Here is a 19,068-nt window from a genome sequence, read left to right on the forward strand (position 1 = left end):
AAAAAAAAAAAAAAAGAAAGCAACAACTGTCACCCCTACTCCCTCTGTGTGACGGGAGAAAGGAGGGAGAGATGGGGATGGACTCACAATGAGGAGACTGCTCAGACCCAGGTGGCTGCAGTGAGGTCATGGGAGAAGCAGGCTTCCCAGCAGAACCCCAGAAAGTGTCAGAATAAGGAACACCTGCGTCCCCAGAAAGCAGGTGTGGGAAAGGGGTTGAAAGCGCGAAAGAGCTGCCGTGTGTCCCCCGTCTCCTCCCGGCCATCAGACACTTCTTGTGACACTTGAACCGCTCTGAGCATCACGCACCTCCTTGCTCCAGCCGCTGTGAGGCATCGTCCACTCTACGTCAGCTCTGACCCACTTCAGGTGAGGGCAACCTCCCCGCGTCTCACCTTGTGCCAAAGCTCACATCCCTCACCTGCTGCCCTGGAGCCTCTCTGTGGACTCAGGGATGCAGGATGCTATGGGGGCTTGCTTGGTGCCCCCAACCTACGCAGACAGCCCAAATGGCAGGAAGGTTAAAAGAGTCAGGGAGGGGTAGAGATTGGGGTCACTTCTCTAATCAATAGGAGATTGAATAGGAAGCGGGGGTAAAGTCTCCCACCCGTCTCCACCTTGCCTGGATGGATGGCACTGAATCACAGTTTATGCAGCTGCAGACCCTGAACCAGAGGCTGGTCCCAGGAGACAGAGCATCAGTGGGTCACACGTCCTGTGGTCAGGTCACGGCAGCCCTCAAGCCCTGCCTTAAGCTCTGCTTTCTGGGCCCCCAAGCTTGCAGGCCACCCCAGCAGGAGGCAATGTTTCATTTTCTGGAGACAGTGAATCGAGAGGCTCTGGACCTGGAACCTTGAGGAACTGGGACAGAACCCGACCTCCAACTCACTGAAAGGAATATGGATCAAAAAGAATACAGAGTCGGGTCTGTTTTTTCAATGGGGACATCTCCAGTCTAAGTATGGAAGTGTTTCTAGTCTGGGAGCCAGTGACAGCAGACGTCTGGGCCTCTCCCTACAGATGGGGGAGGGAGGGTCAACTCTTTCTAACTCAACGTCAAGGTCATCACCGGTAATTCTGGAAAGAGTTCTCTCAAGCTTCCCAGAGCTGAGATCATCTCTGCCGAAGTCTGGAGGGAAATCGGACAGACCTTCATTTGAAAGACGTGTTAAAGCTTGTCCGTCTCACCCGTGGTCAGAGAAAATGGTGACTTTCCAGAAAGTGAAATTTCTTATGTCCTGGTTTTTAAAAGGTGAACTAGAAATAAATGCCATAACGTATTTAAAAATAAATTAAACAGCGGCATGCAGGCCCCCCTGGATGCAACAGGTTGAGAGAATGAGGAACAAGGGGTCGGGACCGCGCAGCCCGGGCCACTGTGCCCCTAGGGGATCGTTTGGCCGCCAAGGGCCCGACCTCCCGCCTGAAGGACAGGACAGGACGGGCCGGGCCACCCTTGGTGGGGAGCACAGCCTGCCCTCCGCCCTCCGCTGCTGCGCATCTCAGAGCGCATCCCCCGGGGCCGGGGCCAGGTAGGGGCGGGGGAACTCAGGCTGCAAGAACTCAGGCTGAGCTCACAGGCTCCCACTTCCACACACCTGGGAGCCCGGGGTCGGGGCTGATCAGGAGGCGGCATCCCCCCCGAAGGCCCCCGGGGAGCGTTTCCGTCAGCTCTGGACCCGTCGCCAGGGCAGCCCGCACGAGGTGGTGATGTGCATTAGCCAGGACCGCCCAGCTTCTCCGTCTTCACACACGAAGGTGTGCCCGGACCTCAGGACCAGGAGCCGCTTCTGAGTTGCTTCAAGACCTGAGCCCCCGCGAGGGCAGGGGGCAGGGGGCAGGGGGCGTGGAGCGCGGGAAATTAGGGAAGAATGGATAAATAAGGCCAGGCCTTTTGATAAAAGTAACCTGTCTCCCTCCGTATCCCATCCAGTGGAAGTGAGTAAAGTAGACGGTGGTCATCGATTCATACTTTTTGTTCGACACTCTTTCATCCCGCACGGGAGGTGCGTGCTGGCTTAGGAGGCCCGGAGTGTTCAGGGACCCGGTACCATCCGCTGCTTCGGTGGCTCCGAAGTAGATGTACAGGGACTCGACTGCCCGCCCTACATGTGGCAGGAAGCCCAGGGTCTCTCCAGTCTCAGCCAAAGGTCTCTACTCCCTGAACTGTCCCCAGATCCGGCGGCCTACGCAGACCAGAAGGAGGTCTGTCCAGCATCCTTCCTCAAGGATGTCCTCAAGACAAGAGCCCTCTAGGCTTTCAGGGGCTGCTGCCCAGCCCTGTTGCTGCCACATACCGCATCAAACCCCTAAAACCCAAAAGATGCCCCTCCCTCTCGCCACGGAGCTTACTGTCTGGGGAGACACGTTCATTCTCCCTGAGGTAAGAAGGGAAAACCTTCCATACCTAAGAGACAGTCTCTAGGGAGTCGCGAGTCCCAGGGGACTTCCCAGCTCGAAGCTGAGAAAAGCAACCCATGCCCCAGCAGTGAAAACACAAACCCACGTTCAATCTTTTATCAGGTGATAAGTTACTTTTGTCTTTGCCTGGACTGCCGGCCACAGGCATTTTCCCCAGTGAATTTAACCAAAGACTTTATTTTCGGGCAAAACTGTGAATGTGAACGAGTTGTCCTGGCAATAGGCTTTTATCTTCCTAGGAACAGGTCAACAGAAGCATTTTGTGAGGGTGCATGTGCGTGCGGGGCACCGAAGGAGGTGCTGTGCGATGAGGAGATGGCAATGACTAACAGCAGCTAGAAAATATTTATGCAGAGGAATCTAGAGCCCTTGCGTCCTCTCCCCGGCACTTTCTTTAGCCTCTTGAAACAGTGGTAAAGGCAGTTAGGAAGAGGAAGCTATTAGTAACCAGGATATTGGAGAGCAGAACATGATGGAACGTGGCTTCTCAGAGGAATTGATTACTAACAAGCTTTAAGTTCTGTGCATTTCCGATAAGACTCCTAACACCCAAGCTTCTGTTCCACTTTATACGTAAGACATCTTGTGACGGCTTCACTTACCTCAGCAACCATACTTCACAAGAACCAGACAAGCTTTGGACTCAGAATATATCTTAGAAGGGGGACTTGCAAAGCTTGAATCATTTCCTATTAGTTCATTTCTGTCTCACTAAGTATTTCTCACTTATTCAGTTCTCTAAATTCTCAAGAAGCATTTTTATTTTTCCTCCCTCCTTTGGCTTTTCTTCCCATGTCAGTAAGAAATCCCACTCCCACACTTGTTCCCTTCTTTTCTGCGGGAGTAGAGAGCTCTAAAATTATTGCGTTGTGGCCGGCGGTGAGGTCTCTTCAACTTCTGATGAAACGCTGTTCGCAGAACTTAAGCCAGGGTCACAAAACATATAGTTTACAGACTCTTCCCTCATTTGCAAAGTTAACTTTTTACCTTTCAAAACTCTGTTCCAAGTTGACCGTAGCTACCAAGAGTCAAAGAATGTGTGGAGAGTGAGGGGAGAGCTCTGAGGTCTGGCCCAGAAAAGTATAGGAGTGTTTCACATGCTAAAATATCTGTATGTATTTAGAGAGATGTAACTGTGCATTGCAAATGTCAAAGAAAGTTTATTTACACAGAAGGATTGTGGTCACTCACTAGATCAAAATTAGGAGAATGATCATTGGCAAAATTACATGAAAGGGGCTCTTTCACCTCAAACAGAGTTTAGCAATTACCTTTTTGCAGGCTCTCCACTTGAAGGATCTCCCAGAAATTCAGGATGGGAGGGCTTAAACGGTCCCCAGATATAACCACATCCCTGAAAATTAGATCTTTCGGCCTATTTCTAACCACCTCTAACAATGGAAAACACCATTGCCAAACACTGCTTTTTTCCTTGGATTTGTGGGTTTCCTGGAGTAACTCAGTGCCTTTAAGTATAAACACATCAAATAAACACTACCCCCTCCTCATTATCTATAACGTTCCTCATAGTGAGCCAGTATTTTTATCCCTAAAACTTGGACCCGTGGGTTCCCGCTTTTCCTTCTTACATCACCCGGAAGAAATGGAATCCATCTCCTGTGTGCAAACAGTGTCCGCAAGGGCCACCCATCGTGGGTCCTCCCTCAAAGTCTTCATCTTGTTCTCCTACAACACGGGTTCTGATTTCTAGACGACTCGCTATTCCAGACACCTCCCACTGGACACCCCTCAGGAGGCTCTTGACCTCTCCTTGAACAGATGATTCCTGGTGAGGTCTAATCAACACAAAATCCAGCAAGACCCCTTAGACACTTTCTGTAAACCCGGCCTAAACCCCCAGAGCTTTCTTAGCAAACACATCTGCTCGTCGTTCATTGAGCTCACAGTTGGCTAAGTCATGTGCCCTCTAACCTAGAAACGTGTTACTTGACTTCTGAACCCGAGCACATAACTTTGCATTTAGACCTCTTACATGTCTTTACGTTCTATTTAAACGTTCTAGCCTTTAAAGTTATTTTTGATTCCTGCTTCTTTAGCCAATGCATTATTTATTCTTCCTAATTTTTTAAATTTCTGAATTTGATTAATATGCCATCAGAATATGCGTTTTTCTAAATCCATTTATTTAAACTGTTCCATAGAACAGGATGAAACAGAGTCTTTTGTCACGTCTCTACAGAAGTAAACCTGGATTGAGATCAGTCCAGTAAACTTTCCATTCTCTTTTGGACATAGCCACTCTGGCCTCACTATTCCAGCCTGGGCTTCTGAAATAACCACCCCTCTCCACCGTTTCCTTGAAACATGGGAAGGAATAGGAACTTTTATCAATGCTACCGAGTTTTTATAGACACATCATCTCTTCTCCCAGGCCCTCAAAGCCATACAGACCTACACCCTGCAGGACACAGCCAGGATGTTTATTAATTACGAGTAGCTGGATGCATACCTACGGGGATTCTTTTTGTTCCAGCATCCTTTGCATCCTGTATATATATCATCCCAGCTGCCCTATACTCTGTACAGAAACAAAAACAGATGCTACATGTGTTTGACCCTAAACCAAATTCTGTGAGGTCTAAAGGGACAAAGTTAGAATCAATGAGTCCAAGTTTCAGGGAGAAAGATATTGGCTCACTATGGGGAATGATCACAGATCAGTTTCCTGGCTGAGGGGAGTGGCTATTTGACATAGTCCTATTAAAAGGCACTGAGTTACTGCAGGGAAAGAGACACGGTTAAGCATCATCGCATTTCCTGTCTGCACCTATCACTCCCAGCATCTACGCCCTGCCCACGAAAACAAGCAAGGATCTTCATCCCAACTATTACCCTTCAAGTTGAGTGTGCAACCTGAATCCTTCAACACCAGGAATGCCCTCATACTCCAGACCTTTCTTTACTCCACACATCTCCGAACTGAGAGGATACAGCCCATGTCAAGTGTTCTGCTAAAAGCTGAGCCCAGTACTAAGTCGACCTTATATATGCACTTGAGTTAAGGGGCGAATGTCGACAGTAATGAAAAAATCAGCTTGCCAATTAATATCTGCCCTTTAACAAAAGGTGGCAATGCCTTCAACCGTATGGTATATGTTGTGGGTCCTTGGCAACACTGTCAAGAAAGCAGCCGTGTTCCTCCACTGACATGCAAATCAGCCCCTAAATCATTACCGTCCCTGTGAAGCTGGAAATGCTGACCCACATGTGCACACTCCTCGCAAGTACGACTGATTACTATCTTTATTTCTATTTTACGTATTAATGAAAAGCCCCATTAACCTCCCCTAGTTAGAATTAAATAGATGATTTTATTTTAAAAGGGGGAGGGGGAAATTGGGAGATTGGGATTGACACATACACGCTACTATATATAAAATAGTTAACTAATAAGGACCTACTGTATAGCACAGGGAATTCTACTCAATACTCTGTAATGGTCTATATGGGAAAAGAATCTAAAAAAGAGTGGATATATGTATATGTATAACTGATTCATTAACACAATATTGTCAATCAACTATACTCCAGTAAAAATTAGTTTAAAAAAATAAAATAAGTTAGAAAATTAAAAAAATTAAAAATAAAGCCTGCCTGGTTAGTAAAGAGTTTTTACTCCAAAGTTCGGTTTTCTATATATTTAAAACATCTTCACAGTGAGAGGCCCGTGTACCGAAAAAGAAAAAAGAAAAAGAAAACAAAAAAATCTCAGAAAGATTTCAGAAGCAATACCCCAAAACCAAGTATACACAAAAACAATAGTAACAATACCAATGTCACCAAGGCATCGCAACAAGCGGACCAGAATGTCAGCTTTTGTTATAAAAGATCGCAAACATCCCCACCCCCGAAAGCTGTAGCCCATCTTCACATTCAGATGTAATCACGTTTTTAAAACTGTCACAACAACATCTGTTCCCACAAAACAATTTCCCAGATCTCGAGTGTTTTAGGATACTTTTCACCCATTTGAATTGGAATTAAGCTGGTTCTTACGTACGTAAACACAAATGCACATTTTTGGATTGCTTACAAGAGATTTCAGTCAAAAGTCCATTAATCTTTAAAAATTTTCTGGTGATCCCAGCAAGTTTAATAATAAAAGGGCTTGTTTTCAAGGGCTTCTTAAAGAAAAATTATCATTAAACGTGGATAGCATCACAGTGTCGTAAGGATTTAGAAGGGATTTTGAAAGTCATCTTGCACTGTTAACCCCATGGGTTTAAGCCAGAGCTAATCTCAGAGAGATGAGAAGTCTTCCCTTCTGTGGAGGCTGACAGGAAAGATTTCATAAGCAAGAGCTTCCGTGGTGTGACATAATCTCCGTTATTTAATAAAGGTCCTAGTCACAGACCTGGATCGTAGCAACACTTCCTTTCTGCCACCCCTCGTGCTGGCTGTCCTAGTGCCAGGGGCACGTGGGGAAGCGGCTCCCTCCACCCTCCAGGGTGCACTGGAGGCTCCCCTTGCCTGAGCGTGGATTCAGCAGGGATCCCAGGGAAAGACAGAAGGGATCGGTACAGCTTTGTGTCCCAGAAGATTGTATGCGGGAGCTCTGTAGTCTCAGATGAGCCCCTGAGTGTGTCTCGGGGTGCTGACCTCTGCTCCCGTAGCCATCTTGTGGGAGGACAGAGCACGGATCATAGAATTGGACCCTGTGGGCTCCAATTATTAACTGGTTCCAATACCGGTTAACTCAGCAAGTCATATAAACTCTGTAAGTTTCTGTGTCCTCATTCAGAACCCGAGGATGATAAGCAGGTTGATGTGAGGCGTGAATCACAAGATGGATAAGACTTAACCCCTGAGTCACAGGCTAGGGGTTTAAGCTGGACCCTCGGACTCTAAATCCCAGGCTTTCCCCCTTACCATGCAATCTCCGTTACGTGTAACCTTGAACAGCACCAGGACGGGACAGAAGATAAAATAAATGGAGCGTCCCCGAGGAACCCTTAAACGAGTAGGTGAAATGCACCACTTATCAAGGACCAGCTTGGTCTAGTTCAGTCCTTCTAGTGTAATGCGGGCAAAGCATCACCTCACCCACCACATAGGAGGGGAGCCTAAACCTCCAATGATGTGACTTCTCTTCTGACCCGCACAGTCACCGGTGGGTCAGACAGGACAGGCCACTGTATCCTGGACACGGGTCCAGAGGAGATCCCCGAGCTACTAAATATGAAACTGGGACCCCACATCAAGTCTCTGGCTTCCAGGCTTCGAGCTCTTACAACTGCCTATTACCCACATTTCCTACCACAAATGATTGGCTTGAAGCCTCACCTTACTTTCGTCGTAGCCACAGTGATCTGTACAGAGTGGGCTGACCTCGCTCAGTAAAATGGGTTCATTGTGTTTCCCAGAGGAAGCAACACCATACAGAGCATCCCTGGGGAAAATCATTTCTCCATCCCAAAGGGAGGAGAGCCTGCTGCTTTTCACACCGCCCAGGAGTTTCCGCAGGTCCTGACTTGACTCAATTAACATTGGCCTTTGTGTTGATGGCGATGGATTTGGCTGACAGTTTCCCGGATGTGCAGCGCCAGCATCATCTGAGTCAGCATCCCGTACCACTGCGGTCTTGGCCCCAGCTAAGAATTACTGAAATAGTAATTATTCGGCTATGAGACTTTCAGTATAGCTGGTGGAGTCTAGATCACGCTGATCAATCTTTTTGCTTCTCTGTCTGTAGCTATCTGTCTTTACAGTACTGTGCCACCCTCAGGACTTTTTTTTATTACAAAAGAGTTGCCTATATAAAGATGTTGTAGGGCCTCCCTGGTGGCGCAGTGGTTGAGAGTCCGCCTCCCGGTGCAGGGGACACGGGTTCGTGCCCCGGTCCGGGAAGATCCCACATGCCGCGGAGCGCCTGGGCCCATGAGCCATGGCCGCTGAGCCTGCGCGTCCGGAGCCTGTGCTCTGCAATGGGAGAGACCACAACAGTGAGAGGCCCACGTACCGCAAAAAAAAAAAAAAAAAGATTTTGTAAACCTTGTAGAGGTGAATTTTGGTACAAAATCAGATTATCGTAGAGACGTATGTTAAGAACATTCACAAGTGCATTTATTAATATTTGATGCACTTAAAAAACCAGAGTGAGGGTGGGCGGAAGCATCTGTGGTGAGATGAACATATGTAGCAACTTTGTTCATTGCTTGTTTGAGACTGTTGATCTGTCAATATATACACGGGGTAATTACTCAACTTGCAAGTGTTCAATCTGAGGGATCTGCTAAGAGAACTACAGTAAAGCAGAATAAGTTAGCTAGTATCCAATAAGAGAAACTATGAAAATGTATGGAGAAAGATGTTCCCAACTCCGTTTATAGTTACCCTTGTTCAACCGTGGAAGAAACCATGGATATAAATTATTTTAGTCAACACATAAGAAGTAGCAACAAGGGCATAAGGGAGAGATGATGTTTTCATTTCTTATGAAAAAGGCTTCTGATAAACTTTGATGCTAACCTCTAAATATTCCGTACACTGTGATGAGTTCTGCAAAGAAATGGAAAAAGCCATGAGAGTGCATTAAAAGCAGAATGAACGAGATATGGAAGCAAATGTTAGAAAGCAATCTGGGGCTTTTTGGGGGGAGGAAAAGTGATGTGTGTTTACTTAACATCACCTTTGCTTAACAAAACGCTGATATTGCAGCTGGCCTGAGGAATGCGCCTCCCTTGAAAGGCTGCATTTGGACTACAAGCTACCCAAGGTTTGGTTTTCAAATACAAACATAAACATACACGGCAACAATCCGTATTCCGCCAACATTATTATATCAAGTTTCACTTTACGCCTAGATATTTTTAGAAAAAACCTATTTCTTTTGCCAACACAGTATGGAGCGATTAGTTAATTACTTTTAAGCTTTATGTGTTCACCCAAAATGTGTCCCTTGTGCAAAGTATGTAATTTTCTAATAGAATGTGTGGCTACTTTTCAAGATGCTCTATTAAGCCAATTGCTCATGAAAACCCTTATTGGCTCTTTCCTCTTCACAAGGGGGAGGCAGTTAGAAGTTTACCACCACCAGATGGCGTGGGAAATGTATGCCCAGGCTGGGTAATGCTACTCTGACATCAAAGGAAAGAAGAGTTTCTAGAAAACTCTCTGAAAGTGGAGGAAGTGCTCATTCCACTTGTTTTGTTTCTTTTTTGCTGTTGTTGTTCCTTCCCTTGCTGTTTTTAAATTGGAGTATAGGGGCTTCCCTGGTGGCGCCATGGTTGAGAGCCCACCTGACGATGCAGGGGACACGGGTTCGTGCCCCGGTCTGGGAAGATCCCACGTGCCGCGGAGCGGCTGGGCCCGTGAGCCATGGCTGCTGAGCCTGCGCGTCCGGAGCCAGTGGTCCACAACGGGAGAGGCCACAACAGTGAGAGGCCCGCGTACCACACACACACACACAAACACACACACACAAATATATATATATATAAATTGGAGTATAGATGATTTACAATGTTGTGTTAGTTTCTGCTGTATAGCAAAGTGAATCAGTTAGACACATACATATATCCGCTCTTTTCTAGATTCTTTTCTGAGTGAAGTAAGTCAGACAGAGAAGGACAAATATTGTATTATATCACTTATATGTGGAATCTAAAAAAATGGTACAAATGAACTTATTTACAAAACAGAAATAGAGTCACAGGTGTAGAAAACAATCTTATCATAGAAAACCTGGGGGGAAAGGATAAACTGGGAGATTGGAATTGACATATACACACTACTATATATAATATAGATAATAAGGGCCTACTGTACAGCACAGGGAACTCTACTCAATACTCTGTAATGGCCTATATGGGAAAAGAATCTAAAAAAGAGTGGATATATGTATATGTATAATTGATTCACTTTGCCGTACACCTGAAACGAACACAACATTGTAAATCAACTATACTCCAATAAAAAAAAAATTTTAAGACATTTTAAGACATATCTGCACCCCCATAGTCATAGCAGTACATATATATACACACACACACACACACACACACACACACACACACACACAAAATGAAATTTTATTCAGCCATAAAAAACTGAGAAACCATTTGTGACATGGACGGACCTTAAAGGCTTATGCTAAGTGAAACAAGTCAGACAGAGAAAGAGAAATACTGTATGATCTCATTTACATATGAAATCTAAAACAAACAAAAACCTCTCTGATATGGGTCTTATACAGGACAGCGTGCGGAAGCCACGTTTACCAGATTACTGCCCCTAAGTGAGGGCGGCAGCCGTGGCTTTTCAGCGGCACGCATCAGCGCCACGCCATCTGTCCTCCACGTGGAGGGTCCCACGGCAGCTCCCAGCCGTGCCCTACTTGCTGTTGAACCTGCTGACCTCCTGTGCCACAGCCAGAAGTAAGGGAGGTTCCTCACTTCCGCTCCCAGCCGCGGGGCTTCTCTCCTCTGCAGCAGTGCTGTTCTGGCTCCCATGGTGGCCACAATGAGAGGCTCTGGGGACGCGACCCTGTGCCCCCCTGCCAGGGCTCTGCGGAGGCCCCTCCGTCTCCACGTGTCACACTGCTGAGCGCTGGCTGCGTGCGGCCAGGCTGTCTTCCTCGGGTCGCTGACAGCTTGTGTGTGTCCCACGGGCTGGACCAGTGCTCTGGGGTAGAGTGTGGGCTTTGTCCCAGGGCTGCTCTGCTTCTCCTGGACGTAGGTTCCCATGCAATGCCTCCCCTCACGCTGTGGGAGTCATACCTCCTCTCTATTCCCAGGAGCTGGGGGGGACCCTCCTTCAACTCCGCCCTCAAAGTCTGAAGTTCTCATCCTGCCCCTGGAGATGAGTTTCCATTACTCTAGGGCTTCTCCCTACAGCTCAGCAGCATCATAATCTTAATTGTTTTTTATGTTTTTCTTGTGAATTTCTCTCTTTCATTGGAAACCTAACTAAGAGCCAGAAAGAAAAGTGAAGTTGATTCAGCACCCAAAGTATATAATACAGAAACAGAGCAGGACCCAATAATGGTCCTTGCCTCCCATGCCCTCTGCCTGCCTTTTGTCTGTGGAAAAACTTAAGCCAAAGAATAAGTGTAATCAGAGAAGTGAGAAAATGCAGAAGAAAAGGAAAACAGTCAAACTGGACAAAATAATGATAGTTTAGTCATTAAGCAAAGTCTGTGACCTTTAGTTCCTTCTCAAGGGCTATCGAGAATATTCTGAGCCATATCCTGGGAGCTGTCTTATGAATACTGGAAGCCCCACTGGGTGGAAGAAGTTAACTACATGAAGACCAGACTGGAGCCATGACACAAGCTGCCACAATTCCGAGAACTGGCCTCAAGGAAAGGGAACAAACTGACCCTGGAACTGAAGACTAACTGTGCTTAAAACAATCAAGATGACGCTGGTCAGACCATTGATGACCAATTTCAAGATGACGGTCAGAGCTGCCTGTGCTGTTTCTGCATGTGGCCCCCTCCCTCTGCCTGTGCACCCCTGAAACTCCCTTTTAAAAGCTCTTACTTGTCAAGGGGGGTGCGAGTCGGCCTCTGGACATGAGTCCACCCTCTCCCCCAGTTGCCGGCCTCCGAAATAAAACAAACTTTCTTTTCCACCAACCTTGCCTCTTGAGCACTGGCATTAGAGCAGGGCGCAGCCGGCGGGAAAGGAGCGAGGCCTGGGGATGAGTGGCACTTCTTTAGTGTTGACAGCAAAGGCTCCAGAGCCCAGCTTAGAAGTGCTGTCTCAGATTCGCTTGGGCCCCAGAACTCATGTCTATCTTCCCTCTGCTCCCACGTTCAACCGAGTGACTCAAAAATCCTCCGGAAGCTGCAGCACAGACATCCCCCTCTATATTATAAGTGTGAAGCAATTACTTCTCTTGATCTTGCTGAAGCCTCCCGTTGGTAGCCTGTGAGTGACTCAGTGTCCCTCAATATTCTGAATTTTAATGCTGTAGACAAGAGAAAGCTTCGTCAAGGTTCCTGAGTCTTCATCAGCTCTACTGCAGTGTACTGTGCTGACTTTGCTTATCGGCATGATCGGAGTTTGGGGTCCCTAGAGACTACGTCCCATGAAAATCACAATCGCCCTTTTCACCGCAGAATCACTGGTATGTTAGCGTAGCGCCTGGCACCTAAGAGGCACTCGGTAAGTACTGAATGAATAAATGAAAGAATGCTTTTATTTGAAAAACCTGTATGTGTGAGTGAAGAAAGATGTAAAAGTACAATAAAATATTAAATATACTGCAATAATGATCTCTGCTGAGACCTGACTACACAGTAATGTGCACGCCAGACACCTCAGTTTATTGTGTTTCCCCCGATCCACTTCTGAGTCACACTTCCCTGAATGTCATCATGTTCCCCTGTCCTGACTCACTTAGGCTCTCTCCTTTGTGCTCCCTCAGTACCTTGGTCTTAAGGCTTATAGTACCCAGCATGTACTCTATTCACCCATTTACTTACCTGAATCCCTCACTGGTCTGTATCCGTCTAGAGGGCAGGGTGTCCTACCTGTGTCGTATTCATCACTGTATTTGCAGCCCCCAGAAGACTGCCTCACTGCCTAGTATCTTGCAGGCTCTCAATTAATATTTGTTGACTGACTAAATGAACACTTGATCGACTCAAGTCTTTCAGGGTTTTAGCCCCCATTGAATTTTCTTGACCTTTATACCCTATACGGAGAGAGATTAGTCAAAATCACATGTAAACAAAAATGTGTGAGGAAAAAGGTTTATCTTTCCAGTAGTTTTAGACTCTTTAAATCACCCCTAAAGCAGTGGGCGGTGGAGTTGAGCACGTGTGTTTGTGTGTGAAAAGGGAGGAGAGCAGGACAGAGAACCGGCCTGAGCACAGGGACTGCACTTTGCTCCCGGACTGCAGGTTGTCTCTCAGGGGTGACAGCTCAGCTTCTGCCCCGTGAGATGTCAGGTCCTGTCAAGTGAGAGGTAGACCAGAGTGTCCCCTGCTTTAATGACAGCCTGCACTCTCCCTCGGGAAGCGTGTCCCCCGGACGAGCCCTGGGTAAGATGGCTCTCCAGCTCTTCAAGTGTGCTCACAGGGTTTAGCTGTGTATGTTCTGAAAGAAAAATTCTCAATCCCCATAAAACTTACAAAGCAGCACTTCGATAGGAATTCTTTTTTTTAACTCTAACAGATTTTGTTTTCTACTACTTTATCACCTTTGTATTTTGCCTATGTGCTTGGAATCCCAGATGTCCTTTTGAGTTTAAAGACCATCCTTGGGAAAAAAGCTGATATCTCCACATGCCTAATGCCCTAAAAACCCTGCTGCTTGCAACTCAGCCAAACCATAGTCTGAAGCTTCTCCCAGAAGAGCTGCTAGGGCAGACTCAGAGAGAGCTCCGGAGAGCTGTCAAAATAGTGCAGTCATCTCATCTTGAGGTTCACTGAGGTGGTAAGCAAAAAAAAAGAAAAAAAGAAAAACCTGGACATGAAATTGCAAGGATGCCCCATAATACCATGTTATAGAACAAGAAAGAGGATGGATAGACAAGAAGTTGGAAGAAAGCAGGAGTTGGCAATTTTCTAAGTGAAGCAGCAGGTAGTTAAAGCTGAGGCTATAGAAATGGAGAGATCTCTGGAGGAGGATTTTGCTGTTTTCACCAACCACTAACATAGCTCAGGGCGTCATTACCCATCTCCAGCACCAGCTTATGAACCCGGAGATCCACATGGCTCCGTCACAGAGGAATGGTTTTTTGGGGGGTTTTTTGCAATACGCGGGTCTCTCACCGCTGTGGCCTCTCCTGTTGCAGAGCACAGGCTCCGGACGCGCAGGCTCAGCGGCCATGGCTCACAGGCCCAGCCGCTCCACAGCATGTGGGATCTTCCCGGACCGGGGCACGAACCCGCGTCCCCTGCATCGGCAGGCGGACTCTCAACCACTGCGCCACCAGGGAAGCCCTAATTTTAATTTTTATCCAAAGTCTTTACTCACATTTTTCTAAGACAATGAAAAGGATCCAGATATATAGGGTTAAAGTAGCGTGCAGATCTTCCTCAGCTTGTGATGGGGTTATATCCTGATAAACCCATTGTAAGTTGAAAATATCATAAATTGAAATGCAGGCAATACATCTAACCTACTGAAGATCATAGCTTAGCCTAGACTAGCTTAAATGTGCTCAGAACAACTACGTTAGCCTACAGTCGGGCAAAGATCATCTAACACAAAGCCCATTTTATAATGAACTGTTGAATATCTCATGTAATTTATTGAAGGCCGTACTGAAAGTGAAAAACAGAATGGTTGTCTGGGTCTAGAATGGTTCTAAGTGTCTCAGTCATTTACCCTGTGATCACGTGGCTGATGGGAAGCTGCCCGGCATCACTAGAGAGTATGCACCACAAGCGCTGGCCCAGGAAAAGATCAAAATTCAAAGCTCAAAGTATGGTTTCCACTGAATGTGTATCGCTGTTGCACCATCATGAAGTCGAAAAATCGTAAGTCAAACCGTGGTTAAGCAGGGACCGTCTGTATTTAGATCTCACGTGTTCCCTGTGCTCTCCCGCACACCCTGCTGCACTGCTCCAGCTTCCCTCTTTAAATCCCCCCCAAATCCCTTTCCCTTTCCCTCTGTTCCCAGCCCCAGCCCACCTCTTGATCTTTGTAACCCTCTACTTTTCTTCTCTCTCTATCTTCCCCTCCCTGTTAACTTTGTTATTTGTCACGTGATTCCAAAAAGCTGCCTGGGCATCTTCATATCATTTCTCAGGGACTGGAGGAAGGAGAGTCACTGGGGGGCAAAGCCAAAACTTCCCTTTGCAGGGAGATTGAAAAAGCAAGACTGGATTCAGAATTTTTGTCCTGTCATGACAACCCATCTCCCTGCCTTCAGTTTCTTCAGGGTTACGTGGTGCAGAAGGGGGAAGGGTGGTCAGGGAGAGGCAAGCTGAGGATTCCTCAGATGGCAGAGTAACCAAGCAGATGATGCTAACAGATGATGTAAGCATGGCCCCTGGTTCTCCAGTTCCCACCTGGGAGTGTAGACTAGAAGGATCCTGAATGCTTGGCTCTCGGTCCTGGAACTATTGGAACCCATCACACTTCCTTTGTCTTTGCAAGTGTGAGCTTACATACTTTCTTTAGTAACCATCGCATTTCCTTCACAGTGGGTGATGGGTAGACTTTCCTGGTTTGCTTTCCAACATCATTAGGTAAAGTACTCCTAGATACTCTGAATCCAGCCTTGGATTTTCACTGCCTGGGTTGTTGGTAAGAGTGAGACTAGTCCACGATGTTGGTACCTTTCTCCCTATTTTTGCCTTAACTTGAATCTGCATAGTGGTACGATCATCTATACCTTTGCATGTTGATCGTGTGTTGTGTATACGTGTGTGTGCATGTTTTAATCAGCATAAAAGTCTTGTAAATGTTTGCCTCAACAGTTTTTGATGATCACAGAACACTTCTGAGTTGAACCTCTCTCTTCGGAGACCAACACATTTGAACTTCAAAGCTGTAACTAGGCTTGCACCGCTCTCCAGCATGGGAGATTTGAAATCCTTGGACCCCTCGTTATCATTTCCAATGTCAAGTAAAAGTCTACACAGATACTTTAGACACATTCCCTGTACTCCTGAACATGTTATTAAGTTTTCTAAAGGTTGCAGACAGTTTTCTTTATGACCACCATAGTTTTTCACTGCAATCCTGGCATGTTTGTCAATAGGACACCAATTATTTTGGTGATTCCTATATTTCCAAAAACATCTTCTCTTCTATAAGGAAAACTTCTTCCCTCTGTGATGGTGTCTAAAATTTATGCTGTTCCCAGCTTGTCAACTTCAGGACTACACATCAGGTTGGGTTTGATGTGATGATCACTTTAGATTTTTCACCCTACCATGTTCACACAAGGTCTCTTATTAATTAACCCCAAATCTCAATCCAGGATTCTATGTATGGATTATTTGTAATAAACTTACCTTACATCAAATATTAAATATTCATTAGTTTTGTGAAGGCAATTGCTATGAAATGATATGTTTCTACAATTTGGGGGTAACACATACACAATTGTGGAAAACAAGAAACCAAAAAAAATCACATTAGAAAAAAAAGTCATCCTTAATAACACTAAGAACTTAAATAATGCTTATTATGCACCAGGGATGTATTTATCAACTTACTTAGCTCTCACAAATATCCTAGGAAATAGATGTAGGCATTTGTATGGTCCTAAAAGAAAAACAGAAAAACAAAACAACTTATGTTTTGAGGAATCACACACTAAACATAACAGAATTTATTGGAAAAACAGTGTTAGGACAGTCAAAATTCATGTACCATAGCACTATGTACCATAACACATAAGAGAAACATTAATTGGTACGCTCAGCGATGACCCTGACAGCTGGAAAGGCAGTTTGGAGTGGCTGGAGGCTCTCTCTGGGGTGGGAAATGCTGCTGTGTGGGCACTGGCCATGCAGGTGAGCCTGTGGCCTTTAGAGTAGGCACAGGGGAAAGTGAAACCCACCAAGGGCCAAAGCCCATGCAAGACTGGAGCTGTACTGATGGCGTCAGCCTGGTGTTTTCTTTGTGAGTAGTTTTTTGGTTACTAATTCAATCTCTCTACTTTTTGTAGATTTATCCAATTTTTCTATTTCATTTGACTTAGAGATAGTTAGTGTCTTTTTGAATTTGTCTATTCCACTGAGGATGTCTAATTTTCTGCCATACAATTGTTCATAGACTTGTATTCCTTTATCATCCCTTTTATTCTGGAAGATTAGTAGTAAATTCCCTAGCTTATTCCTGATTTTAGTAATCTGATCTCTTTTTTCTTTGTCATCTTAGCTAAAGATGTGTTAATTTTTATGATCGTTTAAAAAACACAAGTTTTGGTTTTATTGATTTTGTCTATCTCGATTTCATTTATTTTCACTCTAATCTTTATTATTTTCTTCTTTGGGTTTGTTTGGGTTTAATTTGCTTTTCACTTTCTAGTTTCTTTCAGGAGAAAATTTTTATTGATTTGAGTTCTTTCTTCCTTTTAATATAGAGATATATAGCTATTAATTTACCTCTGCACACTGCTTTTTCTGCATCTCATAAGTTTTGAAGCCAATCCAGAAAAAGTGTTCTTTTTGTCCAGTACCTCTACTTGTCCAGCCAAAAGAGTAGCAGCTGGTATTTATCTTTTCCTTTAAAGGCTCAGGAGTTAGCAGCTTTAGAGATGAGGGCAGTCCTGACCATAAACCTGACTGCATTTTCACAGGACAGTAGAGTTAGGCTATCCCGTCCTGCCTTATATTCTGGTGCTTGCTTCTCTTCCTTACTAATAAATGCCCTTATGACACTTTTTTTCCAGAATAGGGCACTTTTGTCTGTATTAAAAACCTGTCAGGCAGATGTCCTTTCTCCTCAATGACTTTCTTATGTGTCTGGGAGCTCGTCTGCTGCCTCTTGGTCAGCAGAAGATGTTTCTCATGTTCTCTTGACATTTTTTAAACCAAACCTCTTCCTAAGATCATCAAACCATTCCCTGCTGACATTAAATCTCCAGCTTTAGTTCCTTCACCTTCCTTTTGCTTTAAGTTGTCATATAATGACCATGCTTTTTCTCAAATCATATTAGAGTCTACAGGTATGTCTTTCTTGTAGCAATTCTGCACTCACAGAAAAGCTGCATTTTCAATGAGAGATAAAAAGGTATTTGAAAAAAAGTGCAAACTTTTCACACCTGCCAGCATAGCTGCAGTGACAGCTTCACGAATTTCCTTTTCTTTTTTACACTGGTCCCTATGCTGAATTCATTTATTTTGAAATGGCGGCAACTGCGGCTGCAGACCTCAATCTACAGTCCATGTCAAGCAGTTCAACTTTTTCTTGTAATGTCGTGACTTTGCTTCTTGGGAGCCTGTCCAGCATCACTAGCAGCATTTCATATGGTCCCACAGTGTTATACCAGGTTCACGGTATTGCAATAAACACGATGAAAAATATGTAAGAACCATGAGAGATCACTTTTTACAGCAATACACAGTTTACTGGAGAGAGGAGCTGCTCAAGTTGAGATGACGAGCGTCACGTGGTGTTTTAAGCAGAACTCGAAACACCTGAGCTCAGCACAACAGCAACAGGAGAGGTCAAGAAATTACAGCAGCAGCACAGTATGTACCACAGTTCACTTTATGCAGTTATGATTTAATACTGCGTCTTTACATTTGCCACATTTCTCTAGCCTGAATGGTGCCATGGTACCATGTTCAGTCTGTGTTCGTGTGTGTACATTTTTATAAATTTTAACTTTTTATATAGATTTGTCTGTATTTTATGGTAGTAAATAATAAAATAGACTAGTACCTACATATATTTTACACATCCATGACATACCTAACATTTTCTTAATTTGTTTTGATATTTCTAGGTGACACAGTTTGTCTACAAGTTTTTACAAATTGTCAGAAATCTCCAAAAATTTTCCCAATATATTTATTGAAAAAAATCCAAATATTAAGTGGACTGGTGCAGTTCAAATCTGGGTTGTTCAAGGACCATTTAAAATTCAATATACAGGCAAATTGTTACATAGAGTAACATTTATAGGTGTACACACAGTGGTTAGTATATAAACATATTTCCTTGTGTTGCCAAGCGGAATGGGCCTAGAGACAACATCACCCTGATACTC

Source organism: Stenella coeruleoalba (genome assembly GCF_951394435.1).
Source record: "Stenella coeruleoalba genome assembly, chromosome: 12".
NCBI lineage: Eukaryota > Metazoa > Chordata > Mammalia > Artiodactyla > Delphinidae > Stenella > Stenella coeruleoalba.